This window comes from Crocodylus siamensis, chromosome 10 (genome assembly GCF_052110815.1).
Source record: "Crocodylus siamensis isolate JL-2025a chromosome 10, ASM5211081v1, whole genome shotgun sequence".
NCBI classification, from domain to species: Eukaryota; Metazoa; Chordata; order Crocodylia; family Crocodylidae; genus Crocodylus; species Crocodylus siamensis.
Window position 1 is genome coordinate 72,435,333 of NC_143404.1, and position 16,337 is coordinate 72,451,669.

Consider the following 16,337-nt stretch of genomic DNA (forward strand, 5'->3'; position numbering starts at 1 on the left):
GCGATAAAATAAAATAAAGAAAAGGGTGGGGGGTTTAACAGGAACCTCCAGTTGTTGGGGGGTTTTTTTCATTTTGGAATATTTTAAGGAAAACATTAAAAAAAGAATTTTCTTGTGTGCTTTCAAAGGGCAAAAAAAATCCCGGTGGGGCCTTTTATCTTTAGAAAGTGCATGCTCTGTCCAGGTCACATCATTGCACATATCGTATGTCTTTAGGGGGTGACAGAGAGCTAAGGGAAAGCCAGCACCCCTGAGATGAAATACAGGGTTATGTGCATGTGCAGTAGCCTATTGACCGCAAGCAAACTACCACTTTTCCAGGGGCTAAAAGTCACCCTGCATCTCTGTTGACATGTCTGAACATTCACGGATAAGCACATGAGCATCATTTCTTGCACTGGATTGAAAAAAAGAAACAAAAACATCCTGAACTGGCAGCTCGGTCCCACCAGAGCTGGGGAGATCTGGGCTGTGCAAATCCATAAATAATCTGACCTGGAAAATACTCCGATTCCCTGGGCCCCAGGTGAACCAGGAGGATCTTCAGTAATGAAACCAACCTGGTTGACCCTATGCTGGGCAGCAGGAACGTCTATAAAACTAGTCAGGGAAGACGGTGGGCATCCTTGAGGGAGAGTTGATTGTGCTGATGAGAAGCTTGGGTTGAGCTTGTTGTGGTTTAATCTGCTGTTGGCATCTGCTTTATGGTTTTACTTTATTCCCACAATATCTTCTATGCTGGCCAGCACGATGGTGCCTTTTCCACACCCGTGTGCTGGATTATCATGCTCACCGTGGAGACATCAGCAACGCCCCAGCCCCCTTGCTGTGTACAGCCAGTGCAACGTGCAAAACATGCACCAGCTCCACGGCAAGGACATGTGCTCCCCACGCGCTCTCAGGGACAGCCTCACCTTCAGGCGCACGGCCCAAAGCAGTGCTGGAAGGGGTTGGGTGCTGTGTGAGACCAGGCAGGAATTGGCAATGGGAGCTCCAGCAGAGCTGCTGGGCGAGGTGGGACTGAGAGAGACCGCTTGCACGGAGCAGCTAGGGAAGGATGCTCCAAATGGACGCCTGCACATGAGAGGAGCATGTTTAGAGCTGGAAGGCATGTGCGTCTCTTATGAAACTTGGGCTGTGGCTGCAATCTTATGGAAGAGCAGGCGCCTTTCTGGGCTTATGGTGACAAGAGCCTGGGCTTCTGCAGGAAGCCAGGAACCTGGTCTTCAGGACCACAGGGCATGGGTTTAACAGTCCCTCCATCCCCTGGATTGGGTTTCCCCCTGCGTGGCTGGTACCACAAGCTCAGTGGCTTTGCTGCCGCTGGTCCGCTCATGTCTGTCTGCATGCTAGCACCTGTTAGCTCAGAGAGGTGGAAGCCACTGTAATGCTTCAAGACGTCGCCGTAGGGTTTTGTGTTGGCTTGTATATGAGTTTCATGCCAGCTGCTCCTTGCCTTTCTGCTGTCCGGTGAGACCCCGAACGTGCCCGCGTAGTGGGGCTACTGGCAGTTTGGAAGCTGTGGGAAGCCAAGTAGCATTGGCTCTGCTGCTTTTTCTGTAAATGTTGATCCCATTTTGCTAGTGCTGGCTGGTTTTCCTTGCTCCTTGCTGTGTAACGGATGGATGGGAGCGTCTGGCTTGGATCGCTGCACTCTCTGGTAGGCGGCAGGCTGCGAGCTCGAGACCTGACAACTCGTTATCGGTGCTGCAGGGTTAAAAGAAACATCGGAGCTAGCGCTTCCCATGGATTATTCCTGCCAAATGCGCTCTCTGCCACATGCAGCCATATGACGACATCAGCCCCGTGGCTAAGGAATTGTTCTAAGCTCTGCACCGTATTTGTACTCTTCAGCTTGCTTCCTTGATCTATAAACTGCTCTGGAAAAGCTGAGTCTTTCTTAATGGCCGTGCTTTACCTTGACGGTGCTAAAGGCTGGAGGGTGCATTTGTAAAATTAAAAGCAGGCCCCTAGGGAAATCCTTCCTGGGCAAGCGTTCAAGCCAGTGCAACTGAGCGTGTCCAGACTTGAGTCTCTTGCTGCTGTTTCGTATCCGTAAATCTGTACAACAGATGCAGAGCAAAGGTGCTCCGTCAGTTGAATTTGCGAGCCTTCCCCGTGGCCTGCATGCTTGGAAATGACCAGCTCACGGGCTGATGAATGTCCTTGTGGAGGTTCATTTTCTGCAATGATGTTACCAAAAAAAAGGAAGCCGAGCAGCTTTGTATTAGGGAACTTTCCCCAGCACCTTTGGTTTTGAGATGTGTAACGAGCTTTGTCTGTCCTGTTTTGCAGCATGTTCCCTGGGACGGTGCTTTCCGGGGGTCTGTGCTCTGCCAGCGACATTGCCCAGCCTGGCCGGTCTCTGGACAACTCGGGTCATCTCAGCTGCTTGCTTAAAAAGAGACAGATGCTGCCTTTCGTTGGAGGCACCCTGACTGCTCCTCCTGAGGCAAGACGTCGGTGGGGGATGGAAGAGCCAGTTTGTCATCCAGCTCGGCCCTGTGCCCCACTCAGAAAAATGCACTTGTTTCATGGCACTGTCTGCATACCACATCTCTGACTCTTTAATGCATATATTTCCCATTGTCTGGCCTTTATGGTTTCTTTGCTGGGCTCTTCCCTGGAGTCTGTCTGGGGCTGGGTTTGATTTCATAGATTTCATAGACATCAGGGCTGGAAGGGACCTCGGGAGATCATCGAGTCCAGCCCCCTGCCCAAAGGGCAGGAAGTCAGCTGGGGTCATAGGATCCCAGCAAGATAAGCATCCAATTTACTCTTGAAGGTGTTCGGTGTAGGTGCTTGAACCACCTCCGCTGGCAGACTGCTCCAGACCTTGGGGGCTCGGACAGGAAAGAAATTCTTCCTTATGTCCAGCCTGAAACGGTCTTGCAGGAGTTTGTGACCATTCGACCTCGTCATCCCTTGGGGCGCTCTGGTGAACAGACGTTCCCCCAGATCCTGGTGGTCACCCCTGATAAACTTACAGGTGGCCATCAGATCACCCCTGAGCCCGCGCTTTTCCAGGCTAAAGAGCCCCATGGCTCTCAGCCTGTCATCGTAAGATCTGTTTTCCTGACCTCTGATCATGCGTGTGGCTCTCCTTTGGACTCTCTCAAGCTTCTCCGCATCCTTTTTGAATTGTGGAGCCCAAAACTGGACGCAGTACTCCAGCTGCGGCCTCACCAAGGCCGAGTACGAGGGGAGAACGACGTCCCGGGATTTGCTCGAGAAGCATCTATGGATGCACGCCAGCGTTTTGGTCGCTTTACTAGCCGCAGCATCGCATTGGAGGCTCATGTTCATCTTGTGGTCAGTGATGACCCCCAAGTCTCTTTCTTCTGTAGTGCTAACCAACGTAGCACTGCCGAGCCTATAAGGGTGCTGCAGGTTTTTCCTCCCAAGGTGGAGAACCTCGCATTTTTCGGTGTTAAACACCATGAGGTTCTCGTCTGCCCATTTGCTGAGCTTGTCCAGGTCAGCCTGGATCACCCGCCTATCTTCTGGCATGGATGCTTTGCCCCAAAGTTTGGTGTCATCGGCGAACTTGGCCCGTCCACTCCTGACTCCAATGTCCACATCGTTAATGAAGATGTTGAACAGTATGGGTCCCAGGACAGAGCCTTGAGGGACCCCGCTGGTCCCAGGGCACCACGATGAGTGACTGCCATCAATCACAACCCTCTGGGTCCGACCACGGAGCCAATTTCCCAGCCAGCGGATCGTGGTGGAGCCGAGGCCACAACTGGGCAGTTTGGCCAAGAGGAGATCATGGGATACCAGATCAAAAGCCTTTTTGAAGTCAAGATATTTGACATCAATCTCTTCTCCCTGGTCCAAGTGATAGGCCACCTGGTCATAGAAGGAAATGAGATTGGTCAAAGAAGACCTACCCGCAACAAACCCGTGCTGGCTGTCCCTTAGGATGTTAGCCTGGGCCAGTCCCTCAAGGATGGCCCCCTTAATAAACTTTTCTAAGATCTTCCCCAGGATAGAAGTCAGGCTAATGGGCCTGTAGTTAGCCAGATCCACTCTCCTCCCTTTCTTGAAGATCGGCACCACATTGGCCTTCTTCCAGTCTTCGGGCACTACACCAGAGCGCCAGGAGCTCTCGAAGACCCGTGCCGGGGGCTGGGCTATGACGCTCACCAGCTCCTTGAGTACCCTGGGGTGCAGGTTGTCAGGGCCGGCTGACTTGAAGATATCCAGCTTCTCAAGGTGTTCCTTCACGAGGTCAGCATTGATGGAGGGTAGGGGATCCCCCTCACCCAGATTTCCCTGTCCCATAGCAGGCATGGGCATCCCGTGTGACTGATGAAAGACTGATGCAAAGTGCCTATTTAATAGGTTGGCTTTTTCCTGGGCGTCAGTTGTCAGTTGCCCCATCTGGTTTAGCAGGGGTCCAACATTGCCCTTGCTTTTCCTCCGGCTCCCCACGTATCTGAAAAAGGACTTTTTGTTGTCCTTGATGCCTGATGCTAGTTGGAGTTCAGTTGCCGCCTTGGCTTTCCTGGTTTGGTCCCTGCAGGACCGGACCGGCGCGGAGTAATCCTCCTTGGAGGTGAATCCCGTCCTCCATCCTTTGTAGGCTTTCCTTTTTAGCCGCAGGAGGTCCGCTAGGTCTCTGGAGAGCCAGGGGGGCTGCTGTGCCTTCTTGCTGCCTTTCCTCCGTGTTGGCATAGATTTAGCTTGTGCACTGAGGATCGCTCCCTTGAGAAGCAACCACTCTTCTTGAACTCCCATCTCCCTGGGGTCACGGTCCCTGAGGGCCTGACCGACTAGCCTCTTGAGCTTGTCAAAGTCGGCTTTTCTGAAGTCAAGGGCTTCTGTGTTCCTGACTGACTTGCCAGATTTACGGCGGATGGTGAAGGTGATCAGCTCGTGGTCGCTGTCACCCAACTTCCCATCAGCCTTGGGTGAAGGCTGTCTTCAGTTTTGCCAGTGTTGAACTGTTAGGAACTGGAACTAGTGAGGACTGGATATGAAGAAACTTGGGATTTAGGTTTCTCCTTTCATTGCACATTTCCAGCCTTCATGCTGCATGAACTCAAGTTTTCTTTGCATTTACACTTTTATATTCTAGTGCATGCATGATTATGGCCCAGACCCTTTCAACCAAGCTTGACTGGCTTCCATCTCTTGGATTTTGGGAGTGGCACTGTCACAGAGGAGCCCCATGGCCCTGGTGGCTGATAATTGGGGGTGAGGTACTGGATGCAGGTGTGGCTTCCTGAGTTGAAAGGGAAGAGTTCAGCTCAGCTATTTATTCAGCCTGTGGGATGGTGGGGCCTTTCCATTGTGCGCATTGGAGAGGCTGCTACTGCTTTCAGTAAGCTCTCCAAATGGGTCTGGAGCAATGGAAAACACACAATCAAAGCTATGCTGCTTGCATACAAAGCCTGCCTCCTCAGTGTCCTTATGTAGAGTCTTTAGATGGAGCCAACATAAGCATGTCAAGCTGAACAGCCTTCACCTCTGCTCCTTACGGCACATCCTTGACATCAAGTGGCAAGGCAGAATGGCCAACACAGAGGTCATCGCTAAAGCCAACCTGCCGACCATCACTGCAGTACTCAAATAGTGGCGCCTACGCTGGCTTGGCCATCTCCACAGGGCGGAAGAGGGGCACATCCCGAAGGACATCTTTTTTGGGGAAAATTGCAGGTTGGGAGAGAAGAGTAGGGTGTCTGAAACTGCACTTCAAAGACGTTGACAAGCAAGACATGAAGGCTTTTGGAATGGACCCAAACCTTTGGGAAGCCTTAGCAGGAGACAGGACAAAGCGGTGCTCCCTTCTCAGTTGTGGAGTCCGATGTCACAACGAGAGACGGCCACTCAAATTCCAACAGAAAGGGACTGAAGGAAACAGCCGATCAGTACAGTAGCCCCCAACCCACGTACACTTGTGGCCACTCTGGCATGACCCAACATGGGTCTAGCTTTGAGTCTGCCATCGGTCTCTGCAGCCACGAGAGAGAGTGCATCACCAGGCAGTGGAATAGCTGCAACATCCCCCATCCCTTGCTAACGAATGGATGCCATATCCGGCATAGTGGAGAGACAGCAGTTTTGTGTCTGGGAGTACCAAAAAGTGTTTCTTTTTCCAGCATCACACGTGCGCTTGGTTCTTCATCTCTTGATATCATTAAATTAGGTTCCTGTGAGATGATAAGGGAGGCAAATGGTTGCTAGAAGTTGTATTCCTAGACAGGGAAGATGATGCTTGTTTAGAGCCCTGTATGGGCACACGTTAGCACAAAACGTCCTTTCTTCCAGCTCTGAAAGGCTGAACTTTACGGACTTAATAAACACCTGCTTTTTGGATTGAAACATTTCCTGGTCTTTTTCTTTGCACTCTTTTCCTGCTGCTGTTGAGAAACATAGAAAATAGAACATTTCAATCTAATAAACCGAAGCTGCCCTGTTTTTCTGGCCTGGGTTGAAATCCCATCGGTGCCGTCTGCTCTGAAATGCATCTTTGCTGTGTTCATTTAATCAGTGACCTCTGTTCAGATCTCCGGCCTTGTGATACCGATCGATAATCTCCTGGTGGAAATCTTTGTGCCGCTCGGCAATGGCAAGACCACATAGATATTTTCTTCAGTGAGTTGATATCTATCAAAGGCAGAGCCTCTGATTGAGATGTCTCTGTTCGTTATTTAACCACACAGCCCCCGTGCTCTGTACACAGAGCATCTTCGCAGTGTAAAGCTGCATCTTGCTGGCAATAAACCTTTTCAGGAATCTGAAAGCAGGGAGTTGAGGTGGCACCCGTCACACCTCGGCTGTCTCTAAGGAGCCTTTTGCAAATGTTCTGTTGTTTTTTTGCTTGAGGCTCGCTGAGGCTTCGTTAGAGAAGGAGCTGACAGAAGCAAAGAGGGAGCCTCACGGAAAGGCTCTTCCTTGGCTTCCTCCAGTCTTGTGCCAGGTTTAATCATCCGTTCCCCCGAGGTGCAGTTCTCCCTGGGTGCCTTATCACCATGCCCACCCGCCTCAGCAGTACGCTTCGTCCCTGCCTTCCCCCTCCCAGCATGTTGATGATGGGATTTGCAGCCCAAGAGGCAAGCAAATGAGATCCCAGCTTTGCTCAGGCTGTAAAAATCTGCATTTGTTGCAGGAGGTCTAATGCAGAAATCCCACTGCCAAATGTTCTGGGCATTGCCCGGACTGTTACCAGAATAAAAATCCTTGAGGTTAGGATATGGCACCTCTTTCTTTACTTCTTCCACAGATGCCTCCTTGTGGCATTGATGCCCAGCAAGTCCCACAGGGCCTTAGGGACCTACGAATAGACAGGCTGGGTCTGCTTAGCCCGCTGACGCCGACTGGTAGCAGATGCTTAGAAGAAGCTGTCGAAACGTTGAAGAAGCACGAGCTGGACTATGCCCCCTCTCGGTCGCACCCTGGTCCCTGGGGGCTGGCATATGTCTTGAAGGCTTTTGATCATTAAATATGCCTTGCAACAGCTGTTGAGGAGGATTCTGGATAATGTTGATATGGGTGGAAATACCCAGTCCCTTTCTGCACCTTGGCCTTGCTGACTTCCTGCAGCCGGGACCTCCGTGCACCTTGTGTGTGGGGGGGTCTGTGTGGAAAAAATGGTTTCCTTCCCTCTCTTTTTAAAGCTTCCATCTATTTAATGCTGTTGGGTGTCCTCTTGTTCCAGTGCTGAGGTTAGAGGAATGGCGGCGTCTGATCTTCCTTCCGTTTGTTGTGTCAGATGCTTTTCTCATGTCTCCGCTCCGCTGGGGAGCAGTCACGATCTGTTCAGCCCCTGCCTACAGAAGAGGTTTTCCAGGGTTCATCTTGCAACCCTTCTTTGCTCCCCAATGTTGCTTGTTTTGAGATCTAGTGCTTGCTGGCTGCACACGCTATCCTGATGAGGTGGCACCAGGGTCGTAGTCAGAGTCCTGAGAATATTCTCTGTTGTTGCTCATTTTGCTTTTGAATATTGCTTTGCTTCTGTGCCCCCTACCCCACAAAAAAGATTGCAATAGAAACAAGTTTAGCAGGTTTGCAAATCCCAGCCCTCGTGATGCCCGAGTGAAGCTTTTCCATCAAACAGGATCTGAAGCTGATGCAGCCCTGGCTGGGGGCTTGGGAAGCCTGGGTTCCCTTCTGTGCTCTGCCACAGACTTGTTTTGTGACCATCGGTGAGTCACGTAATTTTCCCGAGCTCCAGTTATGAAAAGGAGGATGCCAACTTCACCCTACTTGCAGGGTTAAAGACTGTCAGGTGCATAGCTGTTTCAGCGATGGAGTTGATTCAGTACTTGGAGGAGCTGGGAATAGTTTATCTGTGATTTGTCTCTTAAAAAAATAAAAATGATGGTGCACATGCTTCTTTCTACCTAAGGCCAAAGTGCATGCATGTTGCTCCAGGCATATATGTATGCATGCAGCCAGGAGTCCCCCTCCGTACGCTGCACCCGGGGCTCCAGTGGTATCCTGCATGTCTTCAAAAGCATGGTGGCCCAGTGGCATCTGCTTGGTGGCGGGTGGTCTCTGGTCTAGTCTGTGCCGCCTGTTAAACGCCGTTCTTTACAAACCTTGCTGAGCTGCTTTTATTCACCTGTATTGTATTTATAGGTGAAAAAATTGCAAGTAAAGTGCTTTATGCCAGCCCTTGCCACTATTCAGGATCTAAATTTATCTCCTGCCCTCTTCTGTTATGAATAACCGATTCTCCGACTGGCTTCAGAGCCTGACTTCGGCTATTTAAAATGCATCCATTTGGTAAATCATACGGGGAGCAGCTGCCTTTCTGCAGAGCCTGCATGTCCACAGATAAAATACGATTGGTTTATTTGGTTTGCTAGGAGCAGAGTTGCTGTAGTGGGGCATCATTACAGGCTGTTACTAATTCTCAGGCCCTTTTTTCTAATAGGCACACGCTGTTCTGGGGTGATGGAGGGTGTGAATGAGAGGGGGTTTTGGTCTCTCATTGAAAGTAACCAGGGTTTCGGGGATCAGAGCTTTGGGAGAGAAATAGCTGCTTTCCTCTCTGATCCAGGAGAGTGACTGTGCTTTACCGTATGCATTTTAGCCAGCAAAAAGCCGTCCCGTTCATTCACAGGGGGCTTGGAGATGAGACAGCATCTCAAGCACTGCCTCCTCCGGGCAGGTATTCTGCTCAAGAGGGTGGCGGGGAGCCTTGCTCTCTTCATTAACACTTCTGCGCAATCGTTGATTCCCTACCGCTGGGTCGGCAAGTCGGCCCCATGCTCACGTGGAGGGGAAGGGTGCTTGAGCAGAAGGGAAATTCTTTGTGAAACACTTCTTGAACCAGGGGCAAATGTAGGGCTTGTCTAGCTCATGAAAAGCCAATGGCATAGCCAGCCAGTGTCGCACCTGGATGCTGTGTCCTTGGATATTTCACCTGATAATGTGCAACAGGATGCTTTGGGATTGTGATGTCTATTAAAAGACATGAGAGGAGGGTAAGACGCTTCTAAAAAGAGCCGTGTGCTGTCACTGTACATGCACACCATGCAGGCGCTCGCTCCTGTTGTTTGCCAAACTCCCAGAGCCTAATCGGGACCCTGCTTTTCTCCTCAGACCACCTGACCCAGTCTCCAAAAGGCCGTTCAGTCCTCTCGGGGCTGCGATCTCTTAATTAAAACAAGTGAGATGTGGAAATAGATGCGGAAGCGTTGCAATGGAGTATGTGGCTAATAACTGTTCTGATTGTTTTCTGTGCATGACGCCATTACGTTCCCAGCTGTTGTCTTGGAAGCAGTTGTCATTTTGTGTTCCCTTCAGATGCAGCATACTAAAGAGGAGAGACATACACCGCGCTCTCCCAGGGGGACTCGATTTTTTTTGTCCTGTGCTTGTTTTTGCATGTTTCCCAATATAAAACAGAGGTAACTGGCTGCAAATATATAGAAATATACACCTCGAAAAAAGCAGAACCACCACTGATAAAGCCCGTGTTGAAATGGGAGGGTCAGGATGCCTTGGTAATAAGTGAATTGCATTTCAGGTGACGAAACAAGATCTTTTGGAGACCAGGAGGTGCAGGCAATGCTCTCACGGCCAACAGTTTAGCAGAGATTTCTGCTCTCTTGTTTGACTGTCCAAGAGTTTAGGAAATAACTAGTGTTTAAGAAACGGGTAAGAATATTTATTCCATGTGGTTGCACAGGCCCGAAGGCACCTTGAGACCTCGTCTGTGTCTCGTTAATTTTATATGTCAAACGGAGGAGTCCGACTTTTTAATCAAACTCTGACGATTTCCAAGGAACTCCAGACCGAGTGTCTCCCATGCATAAAAGTTTCATTGATGATGAGACGGTCGAGTTTGGCTCCATTTCCATGCTGTAAGTGACTCTGTTAAACAGTAGTTCCCTGCAGATAGCTGTCTCTTTGATGCTGGTTAGTCTATGGCACATTAAAAATCCTTAACTTCGGTTTCTAAAGTCTCACTAAAAACCCTACTGGGACTTTGATGTTGAGAAGATTCTGCTCAAAGTACCCAAATTCTCTGAAGCTTGGCTGGCTCTTATCAGAGAGGCAGCGCAAGTGGTTGCCTGCGGCAATAAAATATCAGTAGCAGCAAAAATGTGTAGTGATTATTTATGGTCTTAGCATCTGCAGCCAGGAGGGACTGCTGAGAATTGCCGGAGCCCGGCGCTGCCTGGAGGAATCGAATCCTTTGTTTCGGAGACCGTATTAGCTGCTGCATATTGTGATTCTGCTCTTTCGTTATCTGTGGTGATCCAGCCAAAATTTCTTGCACAAAGCACAGTGTAATTTCACACATGCTGCACAGTTGTAAAGCCTATATTTGCTCATACCTGCTTAGTTACACTCCCTTGTGCTTCCAGACAGCTTGTTCTGCTAACCACCGTGCCAGAAACAGGGTGCAGTATGGTGGCGCTCGGCTTATTTTGTGTGAAGTGTCACTAATTGAACTGCAGCCGGCGTTTATCGGGTGACCCTGAGCCGCACGTGTGCGGTTCACCTGCAGGTTCTGCCGTTGTTTGCTACGGGTGAGATCCAGCCCTCCGCAGATCATCGATGCGAGCTGCACGGACCACTTCAGAGTCACGCGGAGCGTTTGAGTGGGGTTACGTGAGGTATAGGCCCTGTCCTGGCCTCTCCAGGCAAGGATGAAGTCGATCTCAGGTGCCAGGTGCTTTCCCATGTGGATTTTGGGGGATTTAATGCTCATCTTTCAAGCTGCCTTGCATTCAGTTCTGTCACTGAATTGGGGAAACCTTCAGGCTCTTTTGTCTCTTCTGAATTAAATGATACCAATTATGAGTAAAAAGCTGTGCTCACGTACATCCCTGTCCAAGTCGGGAATGCTGACTTGCTTATGAGCTTGGCCCGCTGCACAACAGTTGTGTTACGAGAGCAATAAGCTGATCTTGGTTATAATGCTCTTACTCAGCACTACCCCCAAATGATTTAATAATCCTAATGATCAGTTGACCGCCTGCCGCCCCACAGCAGGATCACCCCGCTGTTGCACAACTTCAGAGAGATCGCTTTATTCCAGATCTAAGCTGCAAGAAGGAGCGCCTCTGAACTGGTGCAGGCTTTGCAGAGCGAGCCCTGTGAGCGGTGAGTGATGGATGTGGTGCGAGACCGGCCGCTGGGTTTGTGGAGATTTTTTTTTTTTTTTTTTTTCAGTTATCGGGTTATGATTGAGAGCCGCCACTTCCGGAGTCACATGCTGGCTCGGCAAGTCTCAAGCAGCTTGAGAAGTGCAATTCCCTTTGATCCTGACTGCGGTGAGGAGGAGAAAGGAATAAATAGTCCTGTGCTAACCCCGCAGCAAACACGATGGTCAGTAAGGATGGCTTTACGCCGGGTAACCCGATTCAGTATTACTTAGGGTGTCTAGTCCCTCTGTGTGGCACGAAGGACCCCAGGATAGCCGTGGTGCTGACTTGGTGGTCCAGGGATGAATTTTCACCCTAGGTGCCTGGCAGGACACTGTCCACCACGCTCAATGAAATGCTGCCCTGTGTCCTAAGAGGAGGCATGGTCAGGAGCAGGAGGGTGGCACAGGCTCTGGATGCCTTCCGGTGATGAGAGAAACCTTCTCAGGGTCTATTTCTCTGCCTCCATGTTCAAACTTTGTTGCATTTTATCACCATCAGGGGGCTGTCGAGGCTAAGGCGTCCTGTTCGCACCGTGCTTTCCAAGCGTGCAAAACAGGCCAAGTCCAAGCGTGTTTCTGTGCAAGCCTGGCAGTGCGAATGCAGCACCAGTTGTGGGGAGGGGAAGGGGCGGGTGGTGCGGGACTGATCTCTCTCTCTTGTATACAACCCCCAAGGCCCCTCCAAGGACACGCTTTTCTCGTGCTGGTCTGACCTGGCTCGGTTCCCGGGGGCCAGTTGCCTGCCATGTTGGACGCATAGATTTAATCAAATCAAGCCTCCATGTTATTGCAAACTCTTGGAGCTGTGTGTGCACGCTAGTGCTTAGCACAGCTTTGTGCGGTCATTGCATCCGGACCCCTGCGTATTGCCCGCCATCTAATCCCTTTCATAAATGGATCGAGCTCTCTCACAAAACTTGGCAGGGACTTTTGCCCGTCTGTCCTCAGGGGAGGCTGTGGCAGCACCTCGCCGCTGGACACCTCTTCCTAATTTCCAGCCTAAATCTCTTTTATTCCCATTGTCCTTGTGCCAACTTTGCCCTCTAGCTTTGCTGGTTAGCTCCCCTCCTTGGTGTTTGTCCTCTGCATGCATTTACCTAGAGCTATCATATCCCCCCTCGGCGTTCGCCTCGCCAGGCTAAGCAAGCTAAGCTTTCTTTCTTGTTTTAATTTTAATCATTATGCACATTATGGGATGATCTGCTCAGCGAGACCAGAGCAATGCAGCTGGTTGTTTTGTTTTTTGTTTTTGCTTCTTAAAACAGGAGCCTGCCCCTTCCTGACCCACGTCAGGTCCTGGAGACTGCCGCGGTATCATCCTGCAGCTAGTGCCGCGTGCCCCATGGGGACAGAGCGAGCCGCGGGTCAGGGATGAGGGGCGCGGGTTTGATCTAGGCCATGCACCGTCTTATCTGCACTTGCCTCCTGTGTTTGTGTTGTAGGTCTTTCCTGCCGAGCATCTCCCGGGAAAGGAAGCTCTCCCCAGAATCGGGACTTGGCTATCAGTCAGTGCCCAAGTAGACATGAAGAGAAAGCGGTGTGTGGGGTGGGGAGCATCAGGCCTTTTGCTCTGAATTGAAGGTGGGCAGTGTGGTTAGTTGTTTAGAGGAGCTGCCGTGGTTTCCACCTCTCCAGGACTCCGTCCCCACCTCGCAGAGGCCTCGTGCCGTGGGGCTGTGCTGCAAACGGGGTGGGGGGCTGGCTCCATACCCTTGCTTTTTCTTGCTCCTCTTTGAGCTGTCTGCTGCAGTAAGAGTCAGCAGCGATATAAAGGGCTGTTGGCATCATTAGAGCGGCCACTCTTGCTGGGTGTCTACACTGGCAGTTATTAAACAATGAGCATTTCCCCCCTTTCTCATTAAATTTGCTGCAGGAGTCGTGAGAGCTCTTGCTGTGAACGTGCAGGGACTCCCACGTGTCTGATGGTAAAGACCGACTCCAGCACATGAGAAGTGTCAGCTCTTTAATGGCCATCTCTAAACCTTTCAGGTTTGTCCCGGCATGCAATGGGTTGCATGGATTTTACGACAAACCTAATCGCTGAATCTGGGGAGAGCTCCCCGGGAGATGCTCAGCGGGAAAGATCTACAACACATCTATATATCAAGTCCTTATCCTCAGGTGCAAGGCAGGATTCATCCACCCTGAACCAAATGTGGATGTAGATCACTGGGGAGGTGTGGTGGGGAGGGAAAGGTGCTGTCTTCAACTCAAAGAGCTTGTCCTGAATCTGTGGATGTAAGGAGGGGTTTGCAGCTTAGGAAACCTGTTCTCCATATAATGGAGCTTCTCTGCCATGCCCTGAAGTTTTGCTAGGACCGAGGACTGAGAGTGCACAGCCCCAATTCCACGTCTGCTTACTTTCCAATTGCAGGGCCTGAATTTAGACCCCACTTTTCCATTGCAGGAGGCAAGTTACAGATTTCTGCATTGTCTGGCAGCCATTGAGCCCTACTGCAATTTGTCATCTGTGGATAAAAGTCATGGCAAGAAATGGGATGGCTGAAACAGCATTTTTGCCCAGGGCTTTGGGTGTTTTGAGGCCGGACTGAAATGCACAAGCTGAACCCATAGTTTTCAAGCCAGCTTCATTCACTTGCGTGACCCTTTCCTGGGCTGGGGTTTGTTTTAGGAGCGTAAGAGTGCCGGTCACTTGGGTGTCTGTCCTGCTAATTTCCTATTTGACTGGTTTCTTTCTCCTCTAGTGTTGCTCTTGAGCTGGCAGCTTCATTTCTTGGCACCACTGCAGTAAGTTTCCAGTGAAATTTCAGCATTAATGTTTGCAGTGTCCTTTGGGAAGCGATCTTCTACTAGGAAGTGTATCTGCAAGAAAATGAGCTGGATGTTTATATAAAGCAACCCGCTTCATCAGAGGATGTCATTCTTGCTATCAAATGTGTTTTCTTTCACCTCTAGCAATGGGTGAACATCACCCATGATGAATACATATTTGGGTTCAGCTATATCCCAGTGTTTTTCTTCTGAAACAGGGACAGCTGCATAAAGGAGTTAAATCCAAGAAGGGATCAGAGCTGCAGCCACGCCGAGGAGGACACTAAAATCCATTTCCATCTTGGGGGTGCTTCATAGAAAATTGAGGGCTGGAAGGGACCTCAGGAGGTTGCATCAAATCCAGCCCCCTGCTCAAACCAAACCAGCCCCAACGACATCATCCCAGCCAAGGCTTTGTCTACCCGGGTCTTCAAAAAGGCCAAGGATGGAGACTCCACCACCTCTCTAGGTAACCTGTTTCAGTATTTTACCACCCTCCTTGTGAGAAAATTCTTCCTGATGTCCAAGCTAAACCTCCCTTGCTGCAGCTTGAGCCCATTGCTCCTTGTCCTGTTATCTGCCCCCGCTGAGACCAGCCCAGCTCCATCCTCGTTGCAGCCCCCCTGCAGGGAGGTGAAGGCTGCTATCAAATCCCCCTCCGTCTTCTCTTCTCCATACTCAATCAGCCCATTTCCCTCAGCTTCTTCTCACCAGTCCTGTCCCCCAGCCCCACAACCATTTTTGTTGCCCTCTGTGCCTGCCCATTATGCATATCCTGTTGCATTTTCCTCAATCAGATATTTCCTTTTCAAGGCTCGTATCTTGAGGTGCATCCTCATAACCTGGTTGAAATTTTCTGCTCCTCCCCAGTAGGGAGACCACTAGTTCCCTTCATTAAAATTTTGCTAATTCAGGGCTAATGCAGCACTTACTTAGCTTAGGTCTCTCTGCTATATAGATGAGATAATTAGAATTTCCTCGCAGCGTTTGCACACATCATTTACTCTCCTACCCGATGCCTCCCTGCCCAGTTAAGAACGAGCAGAAACAAGCACCATCGCCACGTTGAGCTCTTGTTCTTTCCGCAGGTGCATGGCTGTGTTGCAGCCACGGTCCAGCTCTGAAAGCAGACATGCAGCTGGGGAAGCCATAGACCTGGAGCCTGACAGCACTGAGGTGCATGCACGCGTGTTCATTGTGTGTGTTCATTTCAGTGCAACGAAAACCAGGCAGCTCTGACGTGAGCATGATTTTCCTCTCTTGTAATGTGGCTGTAATACTTTTAATGCCCTGTTACAGAAACCTCTGGGTTAATATCAGGATTAGGAAGATAAGCTGCTTTTGTGCACATGCAGTTCAGCAACTGAATGGACCAAAGCCTAGCCATGCTCCGGCCGTGCTATGAACCAACCACCTGGCCTGCTTTTACTTTTGTGAAGCTGGTATCAAAATGATGGTGCTTTTTGGTGTGTGGAGTAAAAAAAATACTGGGAAGACAGGACTGACTACATCAACCCACTTTCGAGGGCCTTTTGGGACATGGCAGCTTCAAGCTTGAGGAGTTTCTGCAGTTCTTTGCTTGGATTATGGTTGATGGGGATGTTTCTGATAAGAGTGATCCTGCCCTTTTCTCTCTGTTGGGCGGCGCGGCCTACGTTCAAACCAAGACTTCAGGCAATTTCTCGGCAGCATCTTTAAAGCCTTCTTTTGGCTTCTGTCTTTGCACTGGATGCTCTGGGTCTGGTCTTTTCCTATCCCTTATTCTCACCTGTCTGCTCCCCCGTTACTCAGGACCATCCTTTGTGTGTCTGGGGCCCTGCTGCTGTGGGCAGCCCAGGCTTGTAGGGACTGCAAACAAAGCAGAGTTTATACAAAATTGAGAGAAAATAGACTTGATCCTATGTCTAAGCAATCTTCCCACCTTGTGTAAACAGGACATAGTTATTTATTA